Here is a 6,638-nt window from a genome sequence, read left to right on the forward strand (position 1 = left end):
AAATAAATAGAATTGTGGTCCTGGTAAGGCTCTGACACTTAGACTATCAGCCGGGGCTGCTGGACTTTGGTTATTTTCCTGACGCAGTGCCCCTGGTAAGGGAAAATAAATAGAATTGTGGTCCTGGTAAGGCTCTGACACTTAGACTATCAGCCAGGGCTGCTGGACTTTGGTTATTTTCCCGACGCAGTGCCCCTGGTAAGGCACTGGAGCTTCGGCTAAGGAGGGGCCTGCCCCCGTCGCCGGTCCGCAAGCGGACCGGGCGACGGGGGCAGGAGGGTCTGTCCCTTCGGCCTGGCGAGCCGGCCCGGTTCAGCAGGATGGAGAACCGGGCCGGCTCGCCAGGCCGAAGGAACAGACCGGGGGAAGGGGCTGGACGGCCGGTCTGTCCCTTCAGCCTGGCGAGCAGGCCCGGTTCCGCAGGATGGAGAACCGGGCCGGCTAGCCAGGCCGAAGGGACAGACCGGGGGGCGGGGGGGAAAGGGGGGAGAGGCACGGACCGGGAGTGCGGACCGCGTGTCGGGCAGAGGTACCGGCGTCCCCGGCCGACAGAGACCCGTGGAGGCAGCCTCTGTCACCAGCGGGAGCTGCTGCAGCGCCGGGGACACCGCCGGCACCACGCAGCCCATTTGCGTGACCCAATGTTCGGGGTGCCTAACCCCACAGACCAAACCCTACAGACCAAACCCTACAGACCAAACCCTACAGACCAAAACCCTACAGACCAAACCCTACAGACCAAACCCTAAAGACCAAACCCTAAAGACCAAACCCTAAAGACCAAACCCTAAAGACCAAACCCTAAAGACCAAACCCTAAAGACCAAACCCTAAAGACCAAACCCTAAAGACCAAACCCTAAAGACCAAACCCTAAAGACCAAACCCTAAAGACCAAACCCTAAAGACCAAACCCTAAAGACCAAACCCTAAAGACCAAACCCTAAAGACCAAACCCTACAGACCAAACCCTACAGACCAAACCTACAGACCAAACCCTACAGACCAAACCCTACAGACCAAACCCTACAGACCAAACCCTACAGACCAAACCCTAAAGACCAAACCCTAAAGACCAAACCCTAAAGACCAAACCCTACAGACCAAACCTAAAGACCAAACCCTACAGACCAAACCCTAAAGACCAAACCCTACAGACCAAACCCTACAGACCAAACCCTACAGACCAAACCCTAAAGACCAAACCCTAAAGACCAAACCCTAAAGACCAAACCCTAAAGACCAAACCCTAAGACCAACCCTAAAGACCAAACCCTAAAGACCAAACCCTAAAGACCAAACCCTAAAGACCAAACCCTAAAGACCAAACCCTAAAGACCAAACCCTAAAGACCAAACCCTAAAGACCAAACCCTAAAGACCAAACCCTAAAGACCAAACCCTAAAGACCAAACCCTAAAGACCAAACCCTAAAGACCAAACCCTAAAGACCAAACCTAAAGACCAAACCCTAAAGACCAAACCCTAAAGACCAAACCCTAAAGACCAAACCCTAAAGACCAAAACCCTAAAGACCAAACCCTAAAGACCAAACCCTAAAGACCAAACCCTAAAGACCAAACCCTAAAGACCAAACCCTAAAGACCAAACCCTAAAGACCAAACCCTAAAGACCAACCCTAAAGACCAAACCCTAAAGACCAAACCCTAAAGACCAAACCCTAAAGACCAAACCCTAAAGACCAAACCCTAAAGACCAAACCCTAAAGACCAAACCCTAAAGACCAAAACCCTAAAGACCAAACCTAAAGACCAAACCCTAAAGACCAAACCCTAAAGACCAAAACCTAAAGACCAAACCCTAAAGACCAAACCCTAAAGACCAAACCCTAAAGACCAAACCCTAAAGACCAAACCCTAAAGACCAAACCCTAAAGACCAAACCCTAAAGACCAAACCCTAAAGACCAAACCCTAAAGACCAAACCCTAAAGACCAAACCCTAAGACCAAACCCTAAAGACAAACCCTAAAGACCAAACCCTAAAGACCAAACCCTAAAGACCAAACCCTAAAGACCAAACCCTAAAGACCAAACCCTAAAGACCAAACCCTAAAGACCAAACCCTAAAGACCAAACCCTAAAGACCAAACCCTAAAGACCAAACCCTAAAGACCAAACCCTAAAGACCAAACCCTAAAGACCAAACCCTAAAGACCAAACCCTAAAGACCAAACCCTAAAGACCAAACCCTAAAGACCAAACCCTAAAGACCAAACCCTAAAGACCAAACCCTAAAGACCAAACCCTAAAGACCAAACCCTAAAGACCAAACCCTAAAGACCAAACCCTAAAGACCAAACCCTAAAGACCAAACCCTAAAGACCAAACCCTAAAGACCAAACCCTAAAGACCAAACCCTAAAGACCAAACCCTAAAGACCAAACCCTAAAGACCAAACCCTAAAGACCAAACCCTAAAGACCAAACCCTAAAGACCAAACCCTAAAGACCAAACCTAAAGACCAAACCCTAAAGACCAAACCCTAAAGACCAAACCCTAAAGACCAAACCCTAAAGACCAAACCCTAAAGACCAAACCCTAAAGACCAAACCCTAAAGACCAAACCCTAAAGACCAAACCCTAAAGACCAAACCCTAAAGACCAAACCCTAAAGACCAAACCCTAAAGACCAAACCCTAAAGACCAAACCCTAAAGACCAAACCCTAAAGACCAAACCCTAAAGACCAAACCCTAAAGACCAAACCTAAAGACCAAACCCTAAAGACCAAACCCTAAAGACCAAACCCTAAAGACCAAACCCTAAAGACCAAACCCTAAAGACCAAACCCTAAAGACCAAACCCTAAAGACCAAACCCTAAAGACCAAACCCTAAAGACCAAACCCTAAAGACCAAACCCTAAAGACCAAACCCTAAAGACCAAACCCTAAAGACCAAACCCTAAAGACCAAACCCTAAAGACCAAACCCTAAAGACCAAACCCTAAAGACCAAACCCTAAAGACCAAACCCTAAAGACCAAACCCTAAAGACCAAACCCTAAAGACCAAACCCTAAAGACCAAACCCTAAAGACCAAACCTAAAGACCAAACCCTAAAGACCAAACCCTAAAGACCAAACCCTAAAGACCAAACCCTAAAGACCAAACCCTAAAGACCAAACCCTAAAGACCAAACCCTAAAGACCAAACCCTAAAGACCAAACCCTAAAGACCAACCCTAAAGACCAAACCCTAAAGACCAAACCCTAAAGACCAAACCCTAAAGACCAAACCCTAAAGACCAAACCCTAAAGACCAAACCCTAAAGACCAAACCCTAAAGACCAAACCCTAAAGACCAAACCCTAAAGACCAAACCCTAAAGACCAAACCCTAAAGACCAAACCCTAAAGACCAAACCCTAAAGACCAAACCCTAAAGACCAAACCCTAAAGACCAAACCCTAAAGACCAAACCCTAAAGACCAAACCCTAAAGACCAAACCCTAAAGACCAAACCCTAAAGACCAAACCCTAAAGACCAAACCCTAAAGACCAAACCCTAAAGACCAAACCCTAAAGAAAGGTTTCGCCAGGGTCACCTATTCCTTAAAAATTATTTAGGTGAATGTATAAATTCATTTAGAAATTTCTAAATAAATTTATACATTACACATTTAATATACAAGCCATCATTTACATTTCTGTAGAGTGAATACTAACTTATAAATCTCTATACCTACTTGTCTTAAAACATTTAACTAAATTTTTAGCTGTCATTAAGAAGTGCATAGAAATTGAACTGAACTTCCACACACCACGGATTCTTTGGTATGTACTCCACAATGAAAAATTCTACATGTAATTTTATTGTTCTGCCAGATTACAGTTAAAATTGCTAGAGGCAATTTGGCTAAGGTAAGAGAAGCACATCATCCTGAATACTTTCTGGTGGGGGAAAAAAATTCAGTAAGTCATATTTCTTTCCAGTTTGGTGCATAAGTTACTTATTTTGGGATTAGGAAATAGTTTGCAAAATGTACCGCAAAGATCTTTGTGGCACATGAAGAGCATCATGCTCTTTTTGCGTGGAAGCAGCAAAAAAATGTGTTGGCTGAGCTTGATAACTGACTTTTCAGAGTGAAAATTGGACCCTGACATTTTACTCCAACAGAAAAAGTGTCCATTGAAGGCCAGATGCCAATATGTAACAGATGGAAAACTTCAACAATCCAATGCACAGTTAAAGGGATCACCAAAAATTAGGGTGCATTTTTATTTGCAAGGTGCTCTTCTAACAGGCAGATTACAATTGTTACAAGGCTCTTTACACATAACTATAAGCATTATCCCATAAGTGGAAAGTTATGGGAAACCAAACCATCCAACACATTTTAAGTAGCTTTGGAGTGAATAAAATTAAATGTCATAACATATTAAGAGATTGAAATTAACTGTTTAGAACAGCAGCAATGAAATTGGCTTAGAGAAATGTTACCCTTTAGGGAGATGCGTTTTACCCTACATGTTAGCAGCACTTTGAATGGGAAACATTGCTGAAAGAGTTACAGCTATACTTTGTATAGTTTTGTTTTGGAGCTCAGAAATAATCCTAATCTGAACAGACATTGAAGAGTTTTGGATTTCTTTAATCAATTGTGCAACTGTTATCAATGCTCCTTAAAATAATTTACCAATATGTGGAAATAAGGATTTTAAGAATTTTTTGTACACAAATGTTAGGGTGTTATAAATTGCCACTGTTCTAAACTGTTAATTCAATCTCTTCACAAGTTTAACATTAAATGAAAATTTAAGATTTTAAATTTAAATTAAATTGTATATTGCGATGTTAGTTGATTTAATAACATGTTCAGTTTACTCTATTATAGTAAATGGAAAACTATGATTTTACTATATTTTTCCAGAGCACTACTCTTTCAAGAGATGGAGCTACTGGGGTTAAATAGTGGCCAAAAAATTGATATTTGAAGGTGCCAGTTAGAGATTTAGGATTAGCCAATAGGTGGCAGAATGTACCACAAAGATCTGTGTGAGACATGAAGAGCATCATGCTCTTTTTACATGGAAGCAGCCAAAAATGTGTTGGCTGAGCTTGATAACTGACTTTTCAGAGTGAAAATTGGACCCTTACTGCAACAGAAAGTGTCCATTGAAAGCAAGATGCCAATATGTAAACGGTGGAAAACTTCAACAATCCAATGCAGAGTTATAGCAAATCACTAAAAATTAGGGTGCATTTTTATTTGCAAGGTGCTCTTCTAACAGGCAGATTGCAATTGTTACAAGGCTCTTTACATAATTTTCCACTTATGGTAATACGCTCATAGTTGGGTGTAAAGTAGGTTTGGAGTCAATTAAACGAAATGTTGTAATATATTGAGAGATTGAAATTAGCTGTTTAGAACAGAAGCAATGAAATTGGCTTAGAGGAATTTTACCATTTAGGGAGATAGATTTAGCCTACCTGTTGGCAGTACTTTGAATATTCCACATTGCTGAAACAGTTACAGCTATACTGTGTTATCATTTTGTTTTGGAACTCAGAAATAGTCCTAATCTTAATAGACACTAAAGAGTTTTGGATTTCATCATCAATTGTGAAACTGCTGTCTTTGACATTTAAAATGAATTTCCTGATATGTTAATTTGGGACCCCACCCTGCAATATTACATGAAATATGAGTTAAAGCTATTGACTTTAAGCTGAAGATTTTCTGAAATTAAAATTCCTTCTGCATTCTAAGCTGTAGACTGAATAGAGAATACCAGCTGGAGTGCATGTTGCTGTGTGTGAGGCTATTCCTCTAGAAGACTGGACTGCATTTAAGACTCCCAAGTCCTGGAGTCACCTTTCCCGTGCTGTTCCTATAGCGGAACCTGGGAAGGCTGATACGTACCGCGCCCCTGGTTTCAAAAACACACTGTCCGTTAACACCGCAAGGGTGGAACCAGCATGCCCAGGAAGCAGAAGAGTTCTCCGTTGATTCTCTACTGGTCTGTGTTGAATCCTGGCAGCCTGCAAGTTTACTGACTCACCTTAGCTTCCCAGTGCAGAGTGAATTGCACAACAGTAGATCTCCACCAGGTTGTTGCAGTTGTGTTCCCCAGAAGGATGAGCAAAAGCAGCAGTAGCAAGGTGTTGCTACCCAATCATCCTCCCAGGAAGAAGAACCTGGACCAGCTGCAGCAAGCTGCTGCCTTCAAGGTCTCCAAACACCTACTGGGATTCAAACCATCAGCCCTGCAATGAAAGTAAAGAGACATTCTAGTGCCATCATACACCGCAAGACCTCTAGAATGCTCTGTATCAAGTGGTCCAAGCAGAGTGCATAACCACATTAACAAAGTGATCAGACTTACCCAAAGCTGCCACCACAAGATCCAGCCTACAGGAGTTCAACTCTGAACACGTCATTGTGACTCATGGTGATGATTTCTTAAATGTTTTTAGCTCATTCTAAACAATGTAGTTTGAAAGAGGAGCTAATGCTAATCACATGGTGTGTGGTTTATTAGGGATTGCAGCAAAAATACCCAAACTAGAAGCTGAAATCTGAAACCCCCACCGTGTGCAATGCATTCTGGGTAATGCTGATGCCGATTTTAAAGTCCATTTCTGATGTTCAGAACAGCATTGACACATTTCTGGCTCCGAG

This window comes from Poeciliopsis prolifica, unplaced genomic scaffold, assembly GCF_027474105.1.
Source record: "Poeciliopsis prolifica strain line A6 unplaced genomic scaffold, Auburn_PproV2 SCAFFOLD033, whole genome shotgun sequence".
NCBI classification, from domain to species: Eukaryota; Metazoa; Chordata; class Actinopteri; order Cyprinodontiformes; family Poeciliidae; genus Poeciliopsis; species Poeciliopsis prolifica.